The sequence below is a fragment of the Pinus tabuliformis genome, chromosome 2_1, assembly GCF_031772625.1.
Source record: "Pinus tabuliformis cultivar Carrire ecotype Pingquan chromosome 2_1, CPIR1, whole genome shotgun sequence".
NCBI classification, from domain to species: domain Eukaryota; kingdom Viridiplantae; phylum Streptophyta; class Pinopsida; order Pinales; family Pinaceae; genus Pinus; species Pinus tabuliformis.
Window position 1 is genome coordinate 647,678,746 of NC_142299.1, and position 15,105 is coordinate 647,693,850.

At 40.2% G+C, this 15,105-nt stretch overlaps 1 pseudogene; it reads left to right on the forward strand.

Moving 5' to 3' along the window:
- The first annotated feature begins 3,721 nt into the window (after nt 1-3,721).
- Nucleotides 3,722-15,105, forward strand: part of LOC149202246 (leucine aminopeptidase 2, chloroplastic pseudogene) — a 54,860-nt pseudogene continuing 43,476 nt past the window's right edge.

Here is a 15,105-nt window from a genome sequence, read left to right on the forward strand (position 1 = left end):
ACTAGGATGTGCACGTACCCATGGTGTTATGGGCTTATAGGATGACTTGCAAAAAGTTGACTGGACAAACGCCTTTTAGGTTGGTTTATGGCATAGAAGTTGTGATACTAATGGAGTACATTGTACCTAGTCTGCGCATAGCGGAATTTACAGGAATGGTGGATTGCGAAGCCCTGGAACAAAGGCTTGCACAACTAACAGAGCTGGAAGAGGATAGATTTTTTCTAGATTCCATCAGTAAGTTCAAAAGGAGCATGAAAAGGCATGGCACGATCAGCAAATCAAACTATGCACCTTCAAGGTAAATGATTTAGTGTTATTATATGACAAGAAGTTTGATAAATTTCCAAGAAAATTTTGGATGCCTTGGTGGGGCACTATGTCATCAAGGAGATTACCGATGGTGGAGCAGTTCAGCTGGTGAAGTTGAATGGAGAGCCATTTCCAGGGAAGGTGAATGGCAGCCAATTGAAGCCATACACCGGGGATCCGGCCAGATGACTATATGGTGGAGGCACAGTCTTAGCACTCCAGGCAGCTGAAAGGAGGTGTGGGACTATAAACTACACTGCCCGGGTTGTAGAGATACGTGAAGAGAGCTATGCTATAGGAGGAGAGACTGTGGAGGGTAGCCAGAAAGTGACCATTATGGTCACTTTTCATGAGTTGACAGTGAGAAAACGACTAAGTGGAGCGGGGGGGGCGACATTTAAGTCAGAATTTAAGAGCGATATCCTTGAAAATCTGTCATCAATCTATCATTTATGAGCGGATTTTGGGGGGAACAGTTGGATTCTAATTTTAATTTTCCTATAAATTAAAGATGGTGGCCTAATGAAAAACACTTTGCATTCTGATAACTGAGTTATTTAGCTATCATGTGTGCATGAACCTTAAGAATTTCGAGGCTTTGGTAGCAAGTTCAGTGTTTGATAAGTTGCCTAAAGAAACCCAGGAGCTCCTTACTAGCCTCATGTCGGCGCCTGTAGAAACCACCAGTGTTGGAGGATTGATGGAATCTGAGGGAGCTGCCCTAAGATTGCAAGTGTAGAAGTGCCTGCAGAAGTGCCAAAATCGCTGAGGTCGCCCAGGCCAAGGCCTATCCCGATCAGAGAGGGTCCAAAGACGAAGAAAGACAAACAGAAAGCACCACATCCGGTGTGTGCATCGCCCAGGAAACACCAGAAGAAAGAGAAGCCCACCGCGCAGGAGAAGGGCAAGGTAGTAGACCTAGAACCCGAGGAGGACATAAAAGAAATTGATATGAGTGTGGAAGACTCTAATATGGGTGCATAAGACATTGACGTTGAGGGTGTAGACCCTATCTCCAAGTTACCAGAATATGTTCCTCCGCGCCGAGGCAAGGTGAAGGTCCCAAAGGACCTCAATGAGGGAAAATTCTTACTTAACACACCGTTGTTGCCAAACAAGATCACATTTGAAGGTCCACGCCTGGTGTGCATCCCCCATTTAAAACTTGAGGATTGGGACCTGGAAGATACTGAGCGGTTCCCCCACTTGGAGACTGATACATTTATGCACCGCGTCTTCTATAAAGACTCTGGTGTGACCGCACTGGAGTCGAGATAGTGGATAAAAGGGGTGGACAAGGCAGGACTGTTGAACCTGCTATGGGTGCTGCATTACAACCATGCGCCCATAACTTTGATAGTGATCAAACAATTGTTATGCTTGGTGCATGATGGGTGCCTATGGTTAGGAGAACCGATACTGATCACCGATATGCTGATCCATAGGATCACATTTCTACCACACTCAGGGCTAAATCTGGCCAAAGCATTTGGTGGAAAGACGGGCGAGCGCGACCTCGCCAAAAGAATGAAGGACAAGTTCAAGCTTGCCAAGAAGCCACATGGCTACTCAATTTCTAGCATAACCGACCCCACGGTTAAGGTAGCCACCCAGATCCTGGCTGGGAAAATAATGAGGAAGTGTCACGCAGATGAAGTGTCGGCACTGGTTGTGTCATTAGCGGCCCAGTGTGTGGAGGGCATACAATTCAACTAGGTGCGCTACCTCTGCAGCGAGTTCCTCGCGAACTACAAAGAAGCACAAGACCATAGTAAGATGTTCCATTATGCATGGCTTTTGTTGTCAATTGTACTGGTCGCATGGGAATTACCAGAGGACAGTTAGTTTCCTCTGATCGCATTAGATCTGCCAGAAGCAGCGAAGTTCGCTTTGCTCTGGGCCACAAAGGACCCCAAAAGGGTCAAGGATAGTAAGATATTTTGGGTACTAATGGAATCGAGAATTCGTGTCGTGATAAACCGCAAGCCGCGGTTATCACCAACTGTCTTTGAGCACTTGGAAAAATATGTGGAATTCAAGGCGGACTTCCATTGTGTCTCCATGCGGGTGCGAAAGGACCTCGAACAGAAATGGTATGATATTCCATACCTGGTGACAGACGATGCAATCGCAGCGATCCTTGATCGCTGGCCATCAAAGTGGCGCACAACCTCAGATTTATCCGTGGGATCTAGCAAGTCCAAAGGAAAGCAGAAGAAGGAAGAGGCCCGGTTGAAGATGCAGCAACTAGCTGACGAGAGGAAAAATGAGGCGGAGGAAAAGGCCAGAGCAGAGTGCGCTGCTAAGGAGCAGGCGAAAGAGAAGAAAGATGAGGAAGAGCGCAACTCTAATAGGAATCAGAAGTCTCCTTCACCGCAGATGGAGGATGAAGAGAAGCAATTATGATAGGGTGGTGCAGACCTGGAGACTACTCCATTCTGAGTTAAGTGCACTAGGGAGCAAGAAAAAGAAGGGTTGTGGAAGAAGTCCAAGTCCAGTAAATCATCGCTCGACCCGATCACTTTGATGGAAGGTGATCTGAAAGACATCGGGGACATAGTGAGGGATGCGACTGCGAAACTACTGCAACAATTTGAGCAGTAGCAGAAACAAGCCTTGGTCGCCATTCAGATGGTTTGTGCAAGCTACAGATCTAGGCTACTCAGACCGGTGTAGGGTGGGGCAGCACGACATCCACTAGTTTGGTGTCGGGAGCCTGAGAAGTAGAGGCGATGGTTCACAATATGGACCCCGAGCTGTCGCGCTACTGGATGGAGCATTAAATGTAGGAGAAGAAGTTGACAGGTCCACCATCAGTGCTCTTAAGAACGTTGGGTTGAACTTGGCCATGCTTCCTAGTGAATCCCTTCACACCGTGCAAGATGGTGTGATCGCGGAACTTCAGGCCCGAGAATAGCGCATGTTGAATGTGATCAGCAAACAGAAAGTGAACAACGCCTAGATGTTTGTGGAGAAGACTTCTGTGATCAATCTCCTTAAGAAGATTATGGAGAAGAATGAGCACACCACAGCCGTGGTAGCTGAAGCATGTAGAACCATTCCAGAGCTGCATATCCCAGAAGATGCACCAGTTGACGCCAGGATTCGAAAGCTCACTACAAGTGTGCATGATGCAAGGACAGAGCTGGCTAAGGTTCAGTTTGAGCTGAACCTTAAGATCACAGAGCTTGAGTTGAGGGCCTAGCCCTTGAATCCACCAGAGGTTAAAGAGTAGCATGAGGCCGCTATCAAAGATGCAGTTGCAACAGTGGATGTCGTAGTGAAGGATTGCACTACGCTCTTTGAGTAGTCACTCGAAGTAGTTAGCAGTCTGTAGGAAGATCCCAACCTGTAGATATTAGAGACCGAGGTGAGGGAATTGTAGCAGAGGTATGATGAGGTAAAAGCGATGACGTGCACCATCGCCCTTACACAGAGGTTGGAAAAGCTGCAAGAAGCAAAGACACTGAAGGAACAGGTGGACGCAGCACAACGCAGGGAGGCAGTATTGAAGGCTAGATTAGGGCCTTGGCTAGATGAAGCCTATGTGCTCACAACCACCATTGAAGGAAAGCTGGTGAACCTGCAGGCAACACAACAACAAATCATGGTAGATAGCATAGGAATAGCAATGGAGCAACTGGTGGAACAGGCTAAACAGGCGGCGACGCAGTGTTTTGCTGAAGTTGCAGTGGTCCAAGTAGATATGGGAGGTCTTCGCGATAATATCTCCATGCCAGAAGAGCGACTCAAGGAAATTCACCATATTGTGTTGGGGGCCTATTGGGAACGGGTCCCCTAGGGTCAGTTTTGGGGCAGAAAGCCCAAGTTTTGCATAAGAAATGTAAAGCCTCCGCATTTTGTGGCCGCAGAGTACGAATATGTAAAGAGTCAATAAGGGTTTTAGCCCTTAGTTTATGTAACTTGTGTCAGATTTAAGAGATCCACCCATGGTCTACGGACCATGGGATTATATAAAAAGGGAAGTCTTAGAAGAGTCTAAGGCAGAGTTTGAGTCTTGTTATGTTTTATGTTTGGGTCCGTGAGAGCTGAGAGAGAAGAGTCTTAGTGTAGGAAAGAGGCTCTACAACTATGTGCTCAGAGGCCTAGGGTAAGGATCGCAGCTAAGTGTGCGGACCCCTGCAGCTATGTGTGCAGGGTAGTTGGAGTCTGTAAAGAAGATCTGAACATCAATAAATAGAATTATTATGGAATTATCTGTGTATGAGCTATTTTACTTATGTTATAAATGCATGCGATTATGTTATGACAAATACTGGGTTTATGTTTTAATGTTATATTGATGTGTGAATCTATATGTTTTACTTTGTTGCATGAACGTAAGTAAGAATATATGTTTATGCAAGGATAATCATAATACATGTTAAAGTTATCCACTACTTAAGCTAATCTGGGTAAATAAAGCAGTGGAAGTAATTACAGAGGTGTGTAAGTGTCTGTTCCACCTATCTAGGGTACGTGAAGGATGATCGTAGACCTTTGTAGAGGTATAAAGAATGAATAAGAGAAGTATATCGATAAGCCCTAAAAGGCTTATCGACCTGCATGAAGGAAGGCTTAGGATATAAAACAACATCACTACCATCTCTAGGTGTGGAAACTTGGTTCCTGCATCCCCCTATACTACTTCAGGTGAGATGTCAGTCTGCGCTCAGTGGGTTGATGCCAAAAGGGCCAGTAGTGTAGGGATTTTCTTGGCTAATTAATGGTGAACCTAGGTTAGGGCCCATCAAGCCAACAGAAATGATGATAGTAACTATCATGTATTAGAATACGTACCTATTTTTATGTTCGTAGAATTTTTAAGTTTAATATTCTTTTTTAGATCCACTTGAATGATCTTTTTTCTTAGATGTGGTGCCCTAGTACTATGCCTTCAATTAACATTATGTGACATTTTTCATTACTAAGGGAAACATGGCTTTATTTACATCTTATTAAAAAAAAATTCTAGATTGGTCAAGGCTAAATCGAATGTATCACCATATGTTAGTAAATTATCCATATATATTTCCATGCAGTCATGAATTAGATCATAGAAGATCCTAATCATGGCTCGTTGGAAAGTGATTGAAGAATTACAAAATCCAAAGGGTAGAACATGGTAATAAAATTTTCCCCAATGACCTGTTAATGTAGTCTTTTTTTGGTCTTTTGAAGCAATTTGAATTTGATTATATCCACTAAATCTATCAAGGAAAGAAAAATATTTCTTCCCTATCAACATATCTAGAACCTAGTCAATAAATGGAAATGGGAAACAATAATTAGGTGTTTCTTTATTAATATCCCAATAATCGACACAAATTATTCATTTACCATTCTTCTTTGGTAAAATGACAAGGGGGGACATCCACTAGCTATCATAAATAAGATAGAAAAAGTTGGCTTATAACAATTTTTGCAACTCCTCTTTAAATATATCCCTTAGTGTTTAACTCATTCATCACTAGGGTTGACAAATGGGTTGTGGTCCTTCCTTGATATGTATATGATGAGTGAATAGATTATGATAGATTCCCTTCATGTTAGTGTATTCCTAAGCGAAAGCATTGCTATGCCTCCATAGGAATTTGATCAATCATACCTTTTGTTGTTTGGTTAGCCCTCGATTGAATCTTAAGGTCTTTCTAGGGCAAAAGATGGTTCATGTTCTATTGGTGGTTCATTTGGTGCAAAAATAAAATCCTATACTTCAGGGGCCATGGTGTGGGTAAGATCATGCATTTCAAGTGATGAGGAGGATGAGACTATGAAGTCACTAATTTATTTGTCCTCAATTTGATATCATATGGCTAGATCTTGGTCAACAATGAGGACTTGATGGGTACCTTCCTCTTCATATTTTTCTTCTCCATCAACCCAAAATGATGTTTCAAGACCTATATTGGGCTTGGCGGGAGGAAAAATGGTGAATAGTTTTGTCAACGTCCCGTGGGAAATGGTCATATTAACCAACCTGAAATCAATGTAAGTATATGCAATAGTCAGCCATCGCCTTCCTAGGACTAAAGGATAACATCCCAAAGAAGACTTGGGTTGTAGGACCATAAATTTAGCGAGATATTCCCATGAATCTACAGATATCGCTATATATTCCAAAATTCCCTTTGTTTTGATAGTTGATCTATCAACAAGTCGTAATACCATGGGGGTCTTCCTAAGAGTGGAAAGGCCCAAGCATTCGATGGTTTTGTGGGTCATAACATTGATGGCAGCCCTGAGGTCAATTATTGTGTTTGGGATAAGGGTATGATTGATTTGAACCTTAATTATTAGGTTTCCAGGGACTAAGTATTTGGCGGTGATAACTCCCTCCATCCTGGGGCCTGATAGCTTTCCCATTACATGAATATTTTAAGGATCCTTTCTTTTTCTAATGAGTTTCCGTAGACACAATTCCCTTACCACTTTTGAGTAGATAGGGACATATTTGATTTCCTATATTGTTGGTATATGAACATACACATTTTTAATCTCATTTAAAATATCAAACTTAGGTTGGGTAATTAGTTTTTCTCGGTCAAAACTTTCTGGGTAAGGAGGAACCTATGGTTCCTAGAAGATAGGGTTTTGTTGATGGTGTTAGATACCAAAAACATACAGGGGATCTCCCTCGTGCATGATTTCAATGCTATTTCTGGAATACATGTATCCCCAATCACTCATGACAAGAAACTATTAGCTTGAAAATATCCTATTCTACCATGTTTAATGCAAATTTTCTGATCATGCCTTTCCAGTGCACTCAAAAGGGATAAAAGGAGCTTTTGGGTGCATAGGCGTACTTTGAAAGGTTGAAGGGATGATAGTAGGAGGCTTCAGGGCTTCGACATGCGCTCATGCACTCAAGGGATGGAGGCAATCAAGGTAGGGTGCATGACGCAAGTCCAACAGATGAAGGGGAAGGCTTCATGCTTCCTAAGTGCATTGTACACTCAAGGGAGAGATGGAGGGCACAAGGTACACTCTTGAAGGCTGAAGGGTGAGGCTTCTTGTCTTCATAGTGTGCTCATGTGCTCAAGAAACCAAGGGGATGGAGGGTGCAGGGCACATTCCTGAAGGATCAAGGATGAGGCTTCTTGCCTTTGGAGTGCACTCATGCACTCAAGAAACCAAATGGGGCGAATGGTGCACTCTTGAAGGCTAAAGGGTGAGGCTTCATGTCTTCGAAGTGCACTCATGCACTCAAGTGGCCAATGAGGATGCATGTCACAAGTTTGAAGGTCGAAGGAGGAAGCTTCACGCCTTCAAAGTGCGGTTATGCAATCAAGGACGGTGCATTCCTTCGGGTCGAAGGAGGGTGAATTCCTTCAAGTCGAAGAAGTGCTCTCAAGGAGGGATCATTCCTTCAGGTTGTAGGAATGCTCTCAAGGGGGGTGCATTCCTTTGGGTCTGTTATCACTAGGAACTATAGTTCATGTATATAAGAGTGTCCATAAGTTTTTATAAAGTATTGAGGTCTTGTAAATAGGTTTGTTAGTTGATGTCAATTTCAAATTTGAAATTCAAGAGTTGTGGATGAGAATTCGTGTAAAGGCAAGATCATTAGACACCCTCCATCATTGTTAGTTATGTCATGTCATGTCTTTGGTACTTGCGCAGTTTCGCAGCGCGGGTGTGATTGGTCAGTTTTGCTGCGAAATAATGTTTGCGTGTTTTCGTAGCGCTCTGTTTGTCAGCGATTTCGTAGCGCATCCTCTTAAATTTGAACTGCCCGCGCTACGAAATCGGAGTTTCAGGGTTTTTTGCAGCGTTTTTCTCTGAATGTCTAATCCGAGAGTAGTGAGTCACAAATCTGGTTATGATTGTCTTTTCACACCCTTTCTATGTCATGATTAGCCATTATTTTGCCATAAGGTCCGAAGTCATATAGTTGTGTGTCAGTTTGTAGGACGTTATAGGGGGTGGTCATTCCATAATGAGTTCTTCATATCATATGAATGTTTTTGCTCTATGAAAAGCCTGAGCTTTGTTTTAAACGGACTACTGCAAGCGAGCCTGCTCTCTACAGCTAAAGATTGTTTTCGTGCTGCAAAACACCGTCATTCCCTTGTGTAAAAATACTTAAAGAAGCATGGAAAGAAAGGAACACCGTTCGGGTAAATGTGTGAGAACAGAGCCGGAGGGGTTAGATGTAACTCTCGGAAATGAGGAGGTAGCAAAGGCATTTCGAAGTGCTGGTTGTTGGCGATTTTGTGAAAAATTAAAGGGTGGACATGCAGAAGTGACCAAGGCATTTGCATTGAACTTCACTGGACTGAATTCGAAGGTGGCCATGTTGGAGTTTCCGGTGTCCCCTGAAGTCATTTCTACTATCACAGAAATCCCGAGGGGTGGCCAAGAGTGGTTCAAGAATTTCAAGTTTGACATGGGTCCGTGTAAAGAGTTCTTGAAGGCACCTTATGTAGATGAAGATCTCACTAAAGCTGTCCCAAGGAGCTATCTAAAGGAGAATTATGCTATGCTATTGACATGTATCCAGAAGTACCTGACATGTGAGGGTAGGTACAACAAAGTCTACTCATACCACTTCAAGCTGCTATTACACTTCACTGGTAAGAGTTCAATAGACATACCTTTTTACTTGTTCAGGAGTATTAGCAAGATGTGTGATAAGATTCAGTTAAAGAAAGATGCTTATGAAACATCTCTTTTTCATCATGGTCTGGTTAAATTGCTGGTGTTGGATAGCCTACATAAAATTGGTAAAGACTGGGATTCATTTGTGTTTATGGCCGGTTTCCCAAGTAAAACGGGCCTCACTCCATTACCTGTAAGAGAAAGAGAAGAAAGGAGTGAGGAAACTACTTTGGCTGAAATTAGGAGAGAAATAACAAACCATAAGAAGCCCAAAGCTAAAACAAAGAAATCAGAGAGGTTTGTAACAGTTAAAGAAACACCTGAAGCATCAATGAAGAAAACTCCTAAGCCAGCAGTTAAAGAAACACCTGAAGCATCAGTAGATAAAACTTCAAAATCATCTAGAGTATCTGAAAAGGAAACCTCTAAGTCATCTCCCAAGGAAACACCTCAGTCATCAAAACAGAAGACTCACAAAAGAAAAGATGAAACTAAATCCAGTGAAGCTGAAAGGGTTTCAAGGGTGAGAACTAGAGGTCAGCTAAGCAAAGAAAAAGGAAAGTCAGCCTCTGTAGAAGAAAGTCCTATTTCAAAGGGTAGTTTAAATGACTTACTTGAAGCCATTGAATTAGAGCAAGATCATCCAATCCAAATTGAACCACTTGAACTTGAGCAAGATCAATTGGTATCACCAATGCATATTGATCTAACACAATCCTCACCTGAAAGTTCTAAGAAGTCAAAGGCTTCTAAAAGATTAAAGTTTGAAGAACCAAGTGAAGAGTATGCCTTTAAACCACGCAGACCAATGACTAGAAGGCAAATGAAAGAAGTGGAAAAAGCTCAGAAAGAGAAAGCACCTTCAGAGATGCCTAGGACAGAGGCACTTGAAGTCTTCTCTGAAATAGTCCAAGCAGCTAAAAACAAGAACAAGGATAATAAGGTTGTTATCAGTCAAAGTGGAAATGTGATTGCCATTAAGAAACAAGCTGAAGCAAGTAAGGAAATACCTCAGGTTCAAAATGTTTTTAAAGAAAAGGCAGTAAGATATACAAGCTATAAGAAAGCTGTAATGAAAGGTAAAACAAGTTTGATCAGTCAAGCTAGCTCAGTATCTGATGCCTATGTATGGACAGTGCCAGCTCTGAAGCAGGCGAAGACTATGAAACAAATAAATGCAGGTCTAAGAGCAGAGAACAAGAAGTTGAAGGAAGAAGTCATCAGCCTGAAAGAGAAGCTAGACAAACTAGCTAAATGATTCAAGAAGGGATGTGTTTTCCAAATTTTGATATATTTTGGCCATCGTCTTTTTAAAGCTTTTTGAGACTTTTTGATGTCTTTACACCTGTATAGAATGACTGAAGAAATCACAGACTTGAGTTATTGTTGCTTTAAGGTTCATGTATTTAATTTTGATGACCTACAGCAGTTTCGTAGCGCGCTACGAAACTGCTGTAGATGACTGGTTATGTTGAAAACTTGAGTTTGAATGCTGAGGTCAGCAAATATTTAAAGAGATGACTTAATGCCAGCATGGAGGTTATAGAAGGTCAATCAGATATTTAAAAAAGGATGCCAGGTGTAAATATTCGAAGAAAAGGTGAAGTTTTGTCTCTTATTGAAAGTTTCACTTTATGTCCGAGTTTTTAGGGTTATGATAGAGCTGCTGAGGTGTTAAGTGATACACTTGTCTAGTTATGGGATGGCCAGATCATGAGTTTTCTTCAGTCACACGGGACTATCCAAGGATTAAATGGCTTGAAACTGGATCATTAATACATGAACATCGATGGGAGGCAGCAACCGAGAATATAGGCTTCATTTTCTTATTGGTTGATGAATCATCTATGCATCAGGTATCCGGAGCTGTCCATACATTGAATCTGCTTTCAGTTTGGGTTTGGTTATTATTGTAATGCTACAGGTGGCAAGCTCCAAGAACGTAGCAAAGTATACGAGGAGAAAGACTTAAAGTGCCAATGTGATGGAGTCCTCTGTTTTCGTAGCACCATATCTCTTGTAATCAATTAGTTTGTTTATGATATAGTTAAGGTCATTAATGTCTAAATTCCGAGCTCCCTTCATGCTTGTTGAGGAGTCTCATGCAGCAGTGTTTTGATTGGCTATATATAGGAATAACTTTTATGTAAAAAAGGGTTGGATACTATATACAAAAACAGAGTTTTTTGAGCCTATGTAAAGACTGTTACAGTAATGATAAAACAGGTCGTTTCTTCTCAAGATTCTCAATGGATTATGTTGTTCAAGTGTAATAGTGTTTTAGTTTCTTAATGTTCTTTTTTGCAGCCTTGTTATAGCACAATCACTCAGAATTCATATTGTATGCTCTGACTTCCTGTGTGTTTGACTAGCTGTGGGTTTTGGTGAAGCCTGTTTGAACATCACTCAGAATTCATTTTTAATGCTCTGACTTCCTGTATGTTTAGCAGGCTTTGGTTTAGGTAAAATAGGTTTGAACATCTGATGCAAAGAGCCTTGACTTCCATGAGATGACTGTGATTTTGTTTATTAAATGTGAGAGACTCCATAGCCCAATGAAGACCAATTTGATGTGTGTCCAACCAGCTATATTTTCATAAGTGTGTGAAGAGTTAGCCCTCTGTTGTTGTGATTAATTCTCTATCAAAAGCCTGTGAGAGAGCCCTCTCTGATTAGGAAGGCTAATTCCTAATCTAAAGTCTGGTCTGAAACAGTTACATGAAATCTTGCTTGGTTGCAGCCCTCAGTAGTGATTTTGTGATAACAGGGTCAAAGGAGTGCACTCAAAGGAAGGCTTAATTTTTGAAGGACAGTTCAAAACAAAGAAGGGGAAAGATGGATTAAGGAGTGCGCTTTTTACTCTTAGAGAGCTCATGAAACACTTCTGAACAATGAAGGATCCCCAATCAAGGCTTCAAAGTGCACTCATGTGCTCTTGGCCTCAATGGGTTTTCTTTGAAACCAAATATTTGTCTAAGTCTAGGATATAGGAAAAGGGGTGAACATGATGAGTTTTAGACATAAAACCATGTGCGACACATACCAACTCATCGAGAAAACTTAGACAAGTTTTAAAAATGATAATTATACATCAAAATGCCACTTTTCATGTATTACCCAAGTACAAGGAGTGAAGTGTGTGTGGTTGCTATCCAAAAGTGTCGTTTTACAATAATAAAGATGTTACGACCATGAAATGCACCTAAAGATGTTCTAATAAATGCAATGACACTTGGTACCACTCAAGAAAACTTGAAACGCATAGAATAGAACGAGACGACATTTTGTGATCAAGGAGACCCATTAGATACGACATTGATAGTAGGCTCCAAAATTTGTATGTAGTGAAATTTTTGGAGGGTGTTGTAGCAGCGACAACACTTGGTGACACATTGGGCGAATTTCAGCTACCCTATTTGGGAATAGATTTTGGCTAAGGGTCATACCTTTAGGAAGTATTGATTTCTACAATTTCCCCCTTTCCAGTTGGTTTTATACATAACATCACACTTTCCTCTAATTGGTTGATCACACACAAAAACATACACCATATGACAATTGTTTCAATACAGGAAAGAGTAATGTGCACAGCAAGTTTATGATATTCAAAGTATGGGTTTTCATATTTGGTGTTGCTCCGCTCCTATTAGGCCTGGACAGTGATTTGGTGGAGTCACTTCAGGAGCACAAACATTGCTTCGCTTCCAGTGAGGCTGGTCAATATTCTGATGAAGTCGCTTGCTCCATATCCCTATCCAGGAATCCTTTCTCTTATTTCACCCTTTATTTCTTTATTTAATAGAATTTTGCAACTATTTTCAATGGGTGGAAGAGGGATCCCAAATTATTGAGAGAAAAGGAGGTTTCCCCTTCAGAGAAGTATTTTAAGACCTCTGACATTGGTTTTCTTACTTTAGATTTTCCCCTTATCCCCTCTCTACTAGATTGGACAAGAGTTAAGACACAAGTATATTTATACAAAGTTGAGTATCTTAGATACTAGCATAGCCATAGATTTAATAGGTTCCCTGAAGGTTATCCTATTAGATGAATCATATATTCCATCTGGACTTAGGTCAACCTATGGCATTTTCCCAAACAAAGAAGGAGAACAACAAAATCCCAACGATGTGGTTGTCACACTTCTCTTTTATTATACCACAAATTATTTTGGGCGATGGACTCTTTCATGCAAGGTATTATTAAGTAAACTGGCAAGAAAATACATAGAAAACCAAAAGTAGAAACAAGAGACAAAGAAAATGGATACTAAAGCCAAAAACATCATACAAAAACCAAAGAGATGCAAAGGCTAGATGGAGAGTAGGAAAGAAGATGGATGCAATGCAAGAGGAACTAAATGCAACTAAACCTACTCCTAACCTAACCTTTTAAAAGGTCAAGGCTAAGTGTATTGCTATTTCAAGTGAAGCCAATGTAATTTCTCCCAACCTGCAATAAAAAATATACGAGCAATGAAAACCAACGTAATACAATGTGAACCATAAAATATAAAAACTTTAATATATTTCACAAAAAATAAAAGGTCTTTACTATATGTAGAGAGATTTGTCATGCCAACTAACTTTACCCAACCTTCCACCTTACCTTTTCGATGAAAAACATAAGCAAACAAACCTTGATGGCTCCTTGTGAATGTACCTGCACTTATATTGTCTTCCTTAGCAAACATCAAGAGAGATCAAAACTTGCTTTTAGCAAATGGGCTTGCTAAGTAAGATGCTTCCAGTTGATGATAGATTGGATCATGAGATTCAAAAAATTCCTTTTGATGATCTTAAGATTTTTGTAAAGATAAATTTTCAACTAATGTCATAGAATTAGGATGGGAGTCTCGTAAGGGAAAATGAATCTGACCAGGTTCAGAAGGCATGTCAATATAGTGAGGCCCTGGCATAAACATCAATGGAGGCTAAAGTGACTCAACTACCTGACAAGTATCTGAAAATTGAGAAGATAGACCATAAGGATCACTCGATGTAAAAAAATTGTCATGAGATATACTAGTGGGAAAATGATCAATTGGATGACAGTTGTTAGAACAAGAACCATGATTAGATGGACTGATTAAAACACAAGACTCTTGATTAGTAAACAACACAAATAAATAAATTTGAATAACTTGGTGAATTCTTTGAACAAAAGAATCATCTTCCACATATGTTGAATGTGGCAAATTGTTTTCCTCTAATTGGTGACAAACTGGACTGGTATCATAATCATTGAAAGAATAAAAAAGGAATGCTAGTGTGAAAAACACTTGAAGCTAGTTAATATGAAATGGGTGAAAAATAGGAACTTGATTCAACAAATAACATAAGCATTCACTAACACTCAAGAGGAGATATGGTAGCATTATAACATTCACAAGAAGGACTAGGAGTTGATTATTTTCAAAAGTATATGATAGGTATGGATATTTCGGTCGATGATAATATTTAAAATGATCAGCTTCATGGCTCTATATATTCATGGAAGGTATACACTCCAAACCCAAGTTAGATTCAAGAGATTCGCATGAAGATAAGTTAACTGAAACAAAATTTTCAATCTGATAAAAAAATGAATCTTGAAAGTCAGAAGAATGATGTCTAGAATACCATAATTCTTTCAAGAAGTAATTTACATCCAATGAAATCATGCAAAGGAAATAATTTGCAAGGATATCCAAATATGATTTAGTTCAAGGGCCTTACCAGAGTCGTGAGAACCTGACATAACCATCAACTGAATTTGAAGTGCCTCAACTCCCTGATGAGTCCCATAACTTTCAAGAATTATAGAATTACGTTTTGAAGATTGAGTCAAATCAAGCATGATATGTGGAAAAATACAATCAATAATTGCAACAAGATTGCTAGTATCAAGTTGGAAACCATCTACATTACTGATTTGATCATAATTTACATATTTAACAAACATATTACCCAAGTTATAAAGTTATTCTGATTGCACCTTTGAGGATGAATAGATTGAAAGAATTCAATGAGTAACATATACTAAGGAATTCTCCTCATGCAAGATTGGAAATGATAAGGAATGGAATGAATAATTGATTATTTAATTACCTTATTCCTCATCATGGATGATCTCACTACCATGTGTCAATTCAAAATCCAACTCATTAGATGGAGTATATCCATCACAAGTTAATTCATTGAAAAATAT